Here is a 13,618-nt window from a genome sequence, read left to right on the forward strand (position 1 = left end):
GGAAATGGAGTGCGCCGGGGGCCGGAGACGTGGAAGCAGGGGCTGCAGGAGGCGCCAGGCCACGCAGGGCCTGGAGTGCCAGGGCAGAGTCCAGGCTCCCCCCGCAGGTGCTGGGGGCCACTGGGAACTGTAAGCAGGAGAGAGACATGAGCAGGCAGCATGGAGGCCGACGTGGAGACTCCAGGAGAGAACGAGAGGCAGGCGATCGAGGCTCAGCAGTGGGGAAGGGAGTGGACGCCGGGGACGCCGGGGACACCAGCGACACTGGCCCGGGCTAACGAAGCGGTGGACAGGCAGGTCTGGCTGGCCCAGGGAGCGTCACGGAAGGAACGGAGCCGGGAATGGCTGCGCTTTCGGGCCCACGCTAGCGGGCGGAGGCCCGTGGAGGAGAGCTGGCTTCAGGGGAGGGCAGGAAGAGGTGCGGCCTGTGGGACCTGAGAGCGGCCGTGGGAGAGGCCAGGAGGCAGCCGCTCAGCAGAGTCTGAGCTGGAGGCAGATGAGTCATCACTGCTGAGCTTCAAGGCCCTACAAGCCGATGGCCCAAAGGGCCGTTAGCAAAGGAAAAAGAGGGGCCTGGGGAACTCGGTCACTTCACAGGTTTCTCTCCAGACGAGAAGAGAGGAAATGACTGGTCTACAGCATGAGAGCAGGAAGATCCCTCAAGGCTACAAACAGATCTGGCAGGATTCTCAGAGACACACAGGACAGGGTATGAGGGTCCGGTAGGCACCAGAGCCCCCAGTCCAGCCACCACGGGAGCCGAGGAGCCCCCAGGGTGGCGATGCACTTTGCAGAGCCCCAGGGGGCCAGCTCTGGGGTCGCTCCACCTCCCCGCCTGCATCCAAGGGTGCCTGACACCAACCTGCTGCAGAGGGAGTACTGTTCGCACCGTGGGGACAGGTTTAGGCCCTGAAGAATCCCCAGTCTCAGCGTTTTCCGCACATAAGGAGAAAAGGAGGTTCCCTGGCCCAGACAGAGGCAGAGTCAACCTCCCACCCCCCAGCTCCCTGTTGTTTCCTCCCCTCCCCTGCAGGCTCACCATCCCTGGGAGCATTTAATTACTGGCTGCCAAGTCCCCTGGGGACAGACTAATGAAGCTGCCTCCTCCAGGCCTTGGGCTCTGAGTCCTGCTCTTCCCTGCCTACCCCATCCCTCCTGCCCCCCCAAACTTCCCACCCTCCCCATAGAAGCACTCAGGAGCCTCCACCTGGGCCCCAAATTGCTGGGCTTTAGACAAGAAAGGACGCCCCAGGCTCTGGGGACGGCCACAAGACCAGGGACTGCCTGGGGCAGGAGGCCCTGGGCCGGAAGTTGATGACCCCGCCTGAGCCTCATACTGGAGCTTCCTCAGAACAGCTACTGAGAAGCTGCGGGAGACAGGGCACAGCCCACCTGCCACGTTTCAGGGGACATCCAGCTGCAACTGGGTCTCTGGCCCCAGCATCGAAGGGCCCCAGCTTGAAAGAACCGGGCCTTGGATATCAAAAAGACATTGCTCCCTGCCAGTGTGTAACCTTGGGATAAGCTTCCTAACCTCCCAGGGCCTTAGATCCCTTGTCTGGCATATGGGGACAGTGATGCCCCCTCATGCACGGAGGATGAAAGGAGGTCACGTATGTACAGCACTTGACACGAGGCCCGGGGCACAGAATGTTCACAATCAATTATTTGCCAGAATGTGTCAAACTGCACTCCTTGGCAAGGTGAGGTGTCCAATCAGGAGATGGCGGTTGCCCTGGAAACATGGATTTCTCTGTACAAAGGGTCGGCGGATGCCATGGGGACAGGACTCCCCTCTCTGGCTTCCCCTAGGCTGTTCCGTCCCTCCGGGCTGGGTACTAATTGGTAAAACCCTTTCCTCCTCTTGCTTAATCACCGCGCATCCCTAGGGCCTCGTGGATGAGTCAGTGGTCGGGCCCATGACTCATGGAAGCTCCGGCCCTTCCATCACACCCGCTTCCGCCACGCCGAAACCAGGACAGTGCGGGAGGGACGAGGAGGCTGCCCACCCGCCCACGGGGCTGCATGGCGGCGCCAGGGCTGGCACGGCTGCTCCACTGTCGGGGGTTCTGGCACCCGCCGCGTGCGGCTGTGGGACCGGATGCCCCCCCAAAGAGCTGCACGAGGTCTCCCCTTACCGCTCGGCTTCCCGTGGGGCACAGAGACCCATGGACAGGTCTGCCTCCAGAGGCTGGGCTGTGGCCTGCTCTGGGGCTCTAGGAACAGCCGCTGGGTTTGCCCACCAGCCACCGCCCCTTCTTCTGGGCGCAGGAGCCCAGTACTGCCTTAGGGGAACCACCCCTCCTCTAGCCTCGGCCTCTGCAGTTCTGGATCCCCTGCTTCACTGCAGCCATGGGATGCAGGTCTGACCTGGGAGAGGACCACCCCCTTCTTAGCCACTGGATTGGGTCAGGTCACGTGACCCAAATGTGACCAGGAAGAGAACCGCTTTCCCCTAGCCACAGTGACTGGCGTGGCGATGACCTTGTGACCCAAGTCTGACCAGTGAGGGCCCTGCCTGGGGCTTTAGGTGGAATCACTGGCAAAGAGGCTCCCTCTCCTCCGCAGAGGCTGAGCTTGCCCAGCGAGGGCCCGGGGCCGTCAGCAGCCATCTCGCTAGGTTAGGGGGAAAGCCGGCCCGGGAGGGGAGCTCGGAGAGGGACACACGCGGGTTTGAACCGGAGCGCCAGGTGCCCTCCCCGCCTCCAGAGGGCAAGGCCACCTCACGTTTCACAGCCACCAAACTTATCACACCCGAGTCGCATCGTGAGTGAGTCTTGGGAGTGACAGCCCTCACGTTTCGAAGGGGGGCACCGACCACCGGGCCCGGAGTTAGACAGAACTGGATGCGGACCACAGCCCTGCCTTCCTGCACGCTGACCCCGAGCAGGCCGCGTCTCCCGTAGGAGATTCAGTTATGTCCTCTCTGAAATGGAGTCACTATCCGAAGACAAGCCAGGGGTCTACTCCTGTGTTAGAATGTACCACTCTCACTTCTCAATCCTGTGAACTCCTACTCGGCCTTCAAAACCCCGCTCGGGGTCATGCCCGAGCCGTCTTATTCCTTCCTACCCCCACGGATATAATACATATCGAGTGCCAGGCATTGTGCTGCTGCATTTAACCCACATAATAATAACCCAAAGAGGTGGGTACTAAAATATTCCTGTTTTACGAATGATATATCAGAAATGCAAAGAGTTTCATTAACTTAACCAAGATCACACCTTCCACTCTGGTCTTATAACTGTCCATTATGCTCATTTTGTGCCCCACCGCCACCAACACACATGAGACTCTGTGCTCCTGGGCCTTGTTGATCCCTGCATCCCTGTCCCCTCCTTAATAAGAACCTTTATGCCAGACCAGAGCGTCCATGCGCGTGCTGGGACCACCGAGAGAAACACAAATGCGTCCTCCTGCTCATCTCTCTCCCCTCCGTCCCCACCCTGAGGCCCTGGCATTCACTGAGTGCCCCAGGATATAGGAGGAAGGCTGAACTCTAATGCCCCCCAGACATCAAAAAAGAAAGCTGGTGGGCAGGAGACTTGAGCTGATGGGGAACCCAGCCCCTCTGGAGGGCCGGCGTCTCCTCACAGATTTGGAAATACCTGCTAGACACACCAAGTCATCCGAGCAAAGGCAGGATCTATCATAAACGAACGAGAGGTGAAGGAGTATCTTTCCGCATTTGTCTGTCTCTGCGTTCAATAACTGGAAGGAGGCGTAAGAATCTAACACAAGGGTTTACTTGTGGGGAGGGGCCGAGAACAGCAGATGATGATGGGGGTGGGAGTTCCATTCTACACTCTTCTATTGCTTTGAGTTTTGAACCCTAAGAATGTATGATCTGTTTAAAATAAACAAACCAAAAAGTTTTAAAAGTTCCAAAAGAGGAAAGCCCAACTCATCTCCAGCCGACTGGGGCCCGTGCGAAGATTCAGGCCCTGGGTCGCTGCAGCTTGCGGCTGTTCAGAAGGAACCAGAACGTAGGAGTTTCACGTGAAACGGCCCCATTGTTAACTGCTGGTCACTGCTGTGTCTCGTCACTGCTCAGCACACTCGTCCCCACATCCGCATCGCTGTCAGATGGGGCAGCATAACGGCTGCTCAAACGGCTGAAAAGCCAGCCCAGAGACCAAACTTCGCGAGGCTTTAAGGCCTCCCTCCGAGATTCCACATCTCTTTAAATCGAACGTCTTTATGGCACTGTGTCCCCCCGTGGGTGGACTGTGCGGGTCTAGGAACCACGCAGTGGAAGCTGAAGTGACCCGGGCCACCATCGTGCCCAGTGACCCACTAAGAATTCACACGCTTCGACTCTGCGTTCGTGGGTTTAGAGGCCCTAAACCTCTGAGGGACACAGTAAGAGTCCCTTAAATTATAAGCTACAGCGGCCTCCTTGGCACTTCAGGCTCTTCGTGTCAGGGAACCAGTGGTCAAGAAGAGGGGTCGCCATCCTGGCCGGGGATGTGACCCTGGTCATTGGAAGGACATCACACTTGGGAACAGGGAAGAACATGGTGACACCTAGGGGATCCCCTTGGGTGACCCTTGGCACTCCCTTGTCCAGTTTTGACGGTAAATTGACAAGTGCAGCCACCATGGCCTGAAAAGGGCATGGTGACCAGGGCCTCGGTCCCCTCTGGTAATGAGGAAACCAGAGCAGTTGTCACCTGAGAGCAAGGGGCACCTGTGGCGGGCAGTGGAGGAGGGAGCCCTGAGTCCTTTCAAGTTCCCCCTGGGAGGAACCTCTCCCAGAGTGGCCCAAGGGGTGGACTGCGGTGGCTCTGCGAGGCACCGACCAAGTCGTCCTGCAGGAATACCAACCAACACTGGGTCCACAGTCCCAGCCCTATCGTCTCACTTCAGGACAACTCTGAAGGGCCACTGTGTCCTCAGAACTCCCCACAGGGCCCGCTGACCTTCCACTGAAACAGCATCACAGGCTGTTCCCCCTTCGCCTGGTCCCGTGAGCGCCCCCTCCCGTCCAAGGACATTGATCTCAAGAGCATGCCCTAAGAAACCCAAGAGCATGTGGCATCGCAGAGACCGGCCCCGAATCAATACTGAGCCTGAGCGGCAGACAAGCCACAGACCCACCGGCGTCCTGGCCGGAAACCCATGCTCCTTCCCCTGGATCATCAGCCTCCTTCACCCGGAAACCCTTAAAGTCAGCGCATGCAGGACCTGGAGGAGAAACACACAGAGCGGGCCTCTTGATGGGACCCCCAGCAGCCAGATTCGGCCTCTACGCGAGGAGTGGCAGCCCAATTTCCTAAGCTGCTCCACGGTGACTGGTGACGTGGCTGAGTCCCCACTCACGGGACGGGGGAGGGCAGATGTCCAGCCTCAGTTTCCCCAACTCTAAAATGCACCTGCGAAATCTTGCGCGGCTCCCAGGTTTGCACGTTTGCGGGCTCCTGGCAGGCACACTCGGCTCAGTGAACACGGACATTATTCAGGAGCCGTGCAGTCAATTAGCCCGGCTGCTGATGCAACAGGAATTCACAGCGGCGACTGGCCTGCGAGGGGAGGAGGCGGCTGGAACAACTCGTTTTGACAAATGGCTTTTGTTTACCCACGACTGGCAAACAAACGCTCCACGATGTGCAGCTAATCACCTAAAAATAACAGCGCATATGTTCCCTCTGAGGAACGTTCCTTGCTAGCAAGCACAGAGGCTGTGGGGCGCTGGGGCCGGGTGCGGAGGTTCTGTGCTCCTCTCCCTGCCCCCCACAGCCCAGCGAGAGCCACCCGAAGGCTCTGGACACCCACTTTCCTACTCCCCATATCCACCCGCCACCCGGCCCTATCAGTCCCACACACAAGCCCACCTTTCCTTCTGCGGCCCCAGCCCCTAGCTGCTGGGTGAGGCCTCACCACTTCTTGGCAAGACTGGCACCCCAGTGTCCTCATCACCCTCCAGACCCCACTCTGCCCCCTCCATCCAGGGTGCCCCTCTAACACACAGATCTGACCTCAGCACGCCCCAGCTTAGACCCCTCCACGCTTCTGGTCATTGAGGCCATGCCATCCCATTCTGCACAGCACCTGGCCTCGCCATTGACGCTCACCCCGTCCTGGTGCCCTGAGCACCTCCCCCCCGCCAGCTCTCAAGCCACCAGACCTCTGTAGATGCCCAAAGGAGGGCCACTTCAATCCACACACCACCTCAGTGTCTCAGCCACGTGCACAGCTTTCGATGGCACCTGTGCTGCGACGCTCACCCTGTCCTGGTGCCCTGAGCACCTCCCTCCCCCAGCTCTCAAGCCACCAGACCTCTGTGGATGCCCAAAGGAGGGCCACTTCAATCCACACCACCTCAGTGTCCCAGCCACGTGCACAGCTTTCGATGGCACCTGTGCTGGTGACAAACAAATGGAGTCTTCTCCTGGAACTCCAGGCCCACGTGGCCAACCACATACTCGGTGTCTCCTCCTGGTTGTCAAGTAGGCGTCTCAACAGTTTCCAGGAGCACGACCACACACACGCGCACGCGCACGCGCATGCACATGGGTTTCTCTGTACAAAGGGTCAGCGGATGCCATGGGACAGGACTCCCCTCTCTGGCTTCCCCTATGCATATGCACGCGTACACACATGCATACGTGCACGCACGTGCATGCACACACAGACACACATGCACGTGCACGCACGCGCACGCATGCACATATATGCATGCACATACGCACACATGCGCGTGCGCACGCAGGCACACACTCATGCACATGCACGCACTCACATGCACACACAGGCATACACTCCTCCTGCAATCGACTCAATGTTTCCAGTTGTTCAGGCCGAAAGCCACAGAGGCCTCTTTGACGCCCCTCTTCCTCTCCCACCCCACAACCGACCCGTTAGCAGATGGGATCAGCTCTACCTTCCGAACGCTTCCGGACCCCGCCTCGGCCACCGGAATGCGCCCGTCCCGTCCTCACCTCTGGTGGGTCCTCTGGCTCCCGCCCCTGCCCACGGCAGTCTGGTCAAACCACAGCACAAACTGAGGATCCCGTTAAAACTGGTCACGTCCTGTCCCTCCTCTGCCCCAAACCCTCCACTGACCGCCATCTCAGAGTCAAGCCAACATCTCGGGAGGCCGACAGCTAGAGTGGTCAAAGTCAGCAAATCGAAATACGGGACGCCCAGTTACACTGAATTTCAGAGAAAGGTACATTTGCATGAGACATGTACAAAAAATTAGTCGCCGTTTATCTGAAATTCGAATTTAACTGGGCATGCCGTATTTACCCAGCAGCCAGACCCACGAGGCCGGAGGCGGTGTGGGCCCCGCTCCCCCTCCACCCACACCACCAGCACCTTCCCCTGCAGCTTTGGTCCCCTGGCTTTTCCTGGAGCCCAGCAGGTGTTCTCCCACCTCGGGGACAGTGACTCACGTCCCCCTGACTGGGGCGAGTCAGCATAACTTAATGTCGTAGCTTATTGAACAGCAGGCAAGCACCTTCAACATCTAACACACGGTCTCCCCCTAAATATCCATGGGGCTCACTCCCTTGCCTCCTCCGGGCCTCTGCTCAAATGTCACCTGTCACCTACTTCGTCTTCCTCCACGGCCCTTACCACTTCCCACCAGAATGTCATCTGCTCGAAGGCAGAGATTTCTACCTGTTTGGTTCCCGGCTGTATTCCCACACTTAGAACGGTGCCTGGCACATAGTAGGTACTCGACAAGTACGGTGCCTGGCACATAGTAGGTACTCGACAAGTATTTGTTGAATAAGTGATGTCTCTACTGTCCTCCCCCAGGCCACCCGGCAACTCCTCGAACTGCAGTGACAGCTCCATGGCCTGTCCTCCATAACGCTCTCCTGACCACACACGTGCACCAGGCGAAGGACATCACCCCTCCCCTGAGCTCCCAGAGGGTGGGGTGCCCACTGCCACCGCATAATCCAGCCTGTCCTGGTGGCTCGCAGTCTGCAGCACCAAAGTACTGCAGGTATGATGGCCACTTTCTGAGTTAAAAAAAAAAAAGTGACGAGATAAACAACATGTTCCTGAGGGCCAGGACACACAGATTCGAGATCAGACTCTCTGGAGGAAACCCAGCCCAGAGTCCCTGGAATCGACACGGCTCCCCTTACCCTACACCACAGCCGCAGTCTCTCCCGACCCGGTGTCCCCACTAGGCCAGGAGCCCCTCCACGGCGGGAAGCTTCCCATTCGCACTGTATCCCCAACGCCTGGACAGCGCCGGCTCGGGGCAAGGGCCCGGTAGCCATGTGAGTGAACGTGAGGGGGCGAAGGACTGAACTGCCCAGGAAGCGAACGGCATGGCTGCTTCCGCTCCTGTGGTCCTAGGAGTAGAGGGCGCTGCTCTCCGGCACGCCTGGGAAGGAAAGGGGAAGGACTCAGAAAGGAGGAGACTTGCCGGCCCTCCCTCAGGGCCACACTCTCGACCCCACCCCCACCCCCGCTGAGAGGCCGCGGTTGTCACCCCCAGGCCCCATAAAGAGACCGAGACACAGAGGTGGAGCACTCTGCTGAAGGCCACACCATGAGCAGGGACAGGAGCCAGAGCTGGGACCCGGCCACAGCCCCACGCTACCTCTCCTACTGGCCCAAGGTCACAGTGACCCATGGCAGGAAGGGTGTTAATTCCCTGGGTTCTTTTCTGCACAGTCCACAAAGGCCTCCTGGGCAGGGAGGAGGGACGAGTCAGAACCTGCCCAGGGCAGAGGGGCTTTGCTCCCCTCTTCCCACGGGACATCCTGGGGACCTGGCCTGGCCCTCCTCCCACGTTTCCCCGTTCAGTCTCTGCCTCTCACCACGGTCCCTTTGTCCACAGCAGCTTGAGAGCCAGCCCTACACAGCGCCAGCCCTGAATCCCTGCATTTGTCTCCACATATTCTGAATATTAATGTCGTTCTGCACTAATGAGCCTGGCCCACTTGGTCCCAGCTGGGGCCTTGGATGTCTGCTGATTAACTGGTACAGAGCTTTTAGAGGGAGAGGAGGGGAGGGGAGGGAGGGGAGGGAGGGGAGAGTAGTTCCTGAGTAGAAACAGGTTTCCTCTGCTCACTCTGTCTTTAAGTCTTCAGCTAGTAATAGGGCAAAAACTAGAAGGCCACTCCATCCTCAGCCACTTACTGTCCCCAGTTCAGGAGGAATGAGACATGCGGACACTGCCCAGGGCACGCGGGGGTGGGCTGGAGGAGAGCACAGGGCAGGGGTTGGAAGACCTGGCTTGGCCTCATCCCGGGCCTGCCCGGTGGTGCCTGGGACAAGTCGCTGGTCTCCCTGAGCCTCATTTTGCTCATCTATAAGATGGAACAAAAATCTCACTGGAGCACAGAGTTTAAGGCTCCCAATGCCCCCATTCACGTGTGGCCTCGGGCAAGCCGCTTAACCCCATCTGACACCTGAGCCGCAGTGAGGGTGGGGGGCGCTGATGAGGTGCAGCGCCTGGCTCGGCATCCAACAGGACCCAGCACTGCTCAATGACTGGCAGCTTCAGTCACCGCATCCATCCAGCTGTCACATCCACATGGCAACCGATCAAGCCAAGTCTGCGCCTCCCTTCAGCGGCATATATCACAGAAGCCAAAGAGTGTGGCCCAGGAAATGCCCATGTCCGAATGCCTCTGAACCACACCCGCTTCAGGGAACTGTAGCTCCATTTCACAGAAGGAGAAGCCAAGCCTCAGAGCAGGGGCCCGGTGAGCCCCACAGCACAGAGTAAGTAAACGGCCAAGCTGGGAACTGCACGCAAGGAAGACCTGGCTCAGAATGCAGACTCTGGCCCTTTTGCCACGATGCCTGCACATCAAATTTTAAAACTTGATTTATTGAAGTCGTGAGCCTGCAGGCATTTCCGTCTGGCTTCTGTCCACGTGATCGCGATGATTTTGTGCCCTAGATAATCATTTTTTAAGGCAGATAATAATCCTTGTCCTGCGCTGCCCACCTGGCTGATGTGCAGATCAAAGGGGCCGCAGGCTGTGTGAGGGCTCTAGAAACAGGGAAAGGCCAGGCCCATGGGCGCGTCCGTCAGCATCACTGCAGGGCCTGGGGCTTGGCTTAACACTACACGTTCGTTCATTCGCTCGTTCATTCGTTCAGCAAGCACGCACAGCCCAAAGGGATGTGCTCTAGGCTTAGAAGACAGAGCGGGAACAAGGCGGATAGCGGCCCTGCGTTCTCGGAGCCGACAGCCCTGCGGAGGGGACAGACCACAGGCAGGCGCGGATATTATGGAGGGAAATGAAACAGGATGCGAGCTCTGGGGACTGAGGCTCTTTCGTCCACGGCGTCGTGGAAGATCTCTCCCCTAAGGTGGCATAGGAGGCTGAGATGTAAATACAGTCAGGAGGAACAGCGTGATCCCAGGGAGCAGCACTCCAGACGGAGGGGACAGCAAGCGCAGGGATCTCGGGGCTGGGATCCCCTGGGTGTTCGAAAACAGTAGGCCAGCGTGGCTGGGGAGAGTGAGGGGAGAGCGGGAGGAAAGGGGGTGCAGCGGGGGACAGCAGATGGGCCCCTGTGAGAACCTTGGAATTTACAGTGTTCAGCTCGAAGGATCTAGTTTACCACGTTCTCATCTGTGGTGTTATTTGCACGCTCATTGGCTCCAACGCCCACGGAACGTTCCAGCCCCTCCCTGGCCCTCCCTGTCAACCCCGCCGGCACACCTCTGAGCCTTTGCTCCTACAGCCCCCTCTGCCTGGCTTCACGCGGGCCTACACTTAAAGGCTGGGCGAGCACCTACGAGGCGCCAGGCCCTGCAGAGGTGCTGGGGGAACAGGTACAAAACCGCCTCTGGCCCTGCTCTTCCTACGTCTGCCAGAGAAGACAAACGCTACCCCAGAAAGTGTGTGGAAATGAGCCTGCGACTTCCGTGAGCTCTGGGACCATGGCAACACCTATCCTCCCTGGGCTGGGAGGAGGTCAGGGCCCCCGGGAAGGAGAGGTGTCCACGTGGAAGGGCCCCCACTGCACGGCCCGGGAAGGAGAGGTGTCTGCGTGGAAGGGCCCCCCACTGCCGGCTCGGGAAGGAGAGGTGTCGGCGTGGAAGGACCCCCCACTGCACGGCCCGGGAAGGAGAGGTGTCGGCGTGGAAGGGCCCCCCACTGCACAGCCCCTGGTGAGCAGCGCAGGGGAAGAGAGTGAGAGGGGCCAGGAAGAGGCTGGACTTGAGGACGGAGGACCAGGGCAGAGTCAGGACTTCACGCTGGGCCCGTGCAGGGCTTGGCTGCCGGGGAGGCACCCCGACTCCCACCTGCCCATCCTCCCAGGCACCCGAGCCAGGCCGGGACAGAGCTCAGCAAACAGGCAGCGCCTGCCACGCTCAGCGCTGGGCAAACAGAACCCTGGCCGGCACCTGCGCCTCCGCTCAGCAGCTGCACAGGGATAAATATTTGCCTACAGACCCATCTCGCCTAATGAGCGTTTGGGTAGCCGCCAGGCAGGCCTCGTCCAAGGGCAGCGGGCAGACAGGGGGCCAGGCCTGGAGGACCCAGTGCCTCACTCCCTGGGGCCCTGGGGTACAGGACACAAACCTAATGATGGAGCCAAGGACAGACAGTAAGTGACCCCAAGAAAGGCAGCCCGCCCCTACACTCGGCCTCGGAGCAGCAGTCGATGTCCTCCAGCCTCCCGCTCACTCCCCCTCCCCGTCCTCCTTCTAAATACAGTAAATGCAGACTAGGAGTACTTCATTCTCCGCCACGTAGCTGGAGAAGGGACTGGAAAATGGTATACCTCCCCTCAGTGCCTTCTGAATATTTCAGGTTATGCATCGTTATTGGGTATTCAAACGAGTAAACAAAATCATAAGATAATACGTGTTCCTAATTCAAAACTCAAATTGTAGAGAAGAGCTAATGAGTTGATCATCGAAGTCGCCTGACCCTCTCTCTAATCCCGCTTCATCTTAACTTTGGTAGATTTTCATTTTTATTTCGACGCAAATAGCATCGAGTCCCACGTCCTGTTCTCCCGATATGGTACACCGTGGACACCTTTCCACACCCACACGTCCAGCGCCGCCGCATTGTCCTCGGCAGCTGAAATTTATCCCACGGCCTGGATGTGCTGTGATTCACTCAGTCCCCTTTTGATGGGCGATTATTTCCAGTTTTTTGCTATTACAAGTAATGCTGTGCGGAACGGTCTTTTGCTTGCATCTTTGCATATGTGTTGGGAGTTTCTTAGTAGAATCAATCTCAAGCCAAGTGGCTTGTGCATTTTCACATTTAACAGACATTGCCAAATTACCCAGCGGGAAGGCAGCGCCATCTTCCCCTCCTACCGCCAGCTCGTGAAAGTGCCTGTTCAGCCATCCCAGGCATTAGGTAACCTTTAGCTCTTTGACAAACTTGTGGGTGCAAAATAATATCTCATTTTTACTGTATTTCTTAATTGTTAGTTGGGGTGGACATCTTTCCAACGTGTGTTTGCCATTTGTATTTTTCTGTGAACTGCCTCTTCATGCGCTTTATATACTTTTTTGTAGGGATGTTTTTCTTTGTTTCATTTGAGTAACGTTTTAGTACCTACGGTGTGGTGGACACTGTGTTGCCCTCGTGAAACAGGATAAAGTGTGTCCACACCCAGAAAGGCACAGGAAGCAAGGAAGAGTTCCTATGAGGGGCATTCCCAAGACAAAGGAGAGTCACCAAGACTCGAGTCTTGTGAGACTTGAAACACCTGGGCCTCCATGCCCTCATCGGGAAAGCAGGACTGGAAAAAGACAGTCGTTCCTGTCCATTAGTTTAAAGGGGAAAAAAGCACAAAACAGTTTGTATAAGTCAGAGTCATCTCAGGCGCTAGTAACAGAACAATTGATCAACACCGCCATAAACAATAAAAGGGGAAATTTTGTTGGCTCCTGTGACTAAAAGCTCAGACTTCAGGCGCGGCTGGACGCGGGTGCTCGGACATCATCAAGCATCGTCTGTCTCTCTCCATCTCTCGGCTCTGCTCTCTCCTGTTTTAGCTTCGGTCTCAGCCTAGAGAGACTCAGATGGCCCTCGGCAGCTCGAGATTTGTCTCCTCTTGGTTCAGCTACCCACAAAGAGTGACTGTTTTCAACAGACTTAGTAAACGTCCAGGGATTCATTTTGGTTGCTCCAGACTGGGTCGTGTGTCCATCACCAAGCTAATCTTTGTGGTCTGAGCGAAGGATTACACGGATTAGCCAGGCCCGGAGGCGAGGGATGGGGATGGGGACAGGGACAGGGACGGGGACGAGGACAGGGATGGGGATGGGGATGGGGATAGGGAAGCGGATGGGGACGGGAAAATGCAACTACAGTTACTAAAAGAAGGGACAGGCTAGAATTCCAGATGTGCCTGGACTGGATTCCAACCCTGCCTCGTCTGTGTGACCCTGGACAAGTCACTGCTCCTCCCTGACCCTTGAGTTCCTTACCTATAAGATTCAGATGTTAAACTCAATCACTGATTCTGATATGACTTATAGCAGAACTTTTTACTTTTCAATAAATAATATGTGGAGCCCAGCATAGAAGAGATAAGAGCTTGTCTTAGAAATGTTATTTCACTCCTGTGTCAGGGCAGACCGGGACTTGCTGTAATAATCGACCCCGACGTCACACAAAGATTCGGTTCTTGCTCCTGTCACAGCTCAGGG

Source organism: Pteropus alecto, unplaced genomic scaffold, assembly GCF_000325575.1.
Source record: "Pteropus alecto unplaced genomic scaffold, ASM32557v1 scaffold40, whole genome shotgun sequence".
NCBI lineage: Eukaryota > Metazoa > Chordata > Mammalia > Chiroptera > Pteropodidae > Pteropus > Pteropus alecto.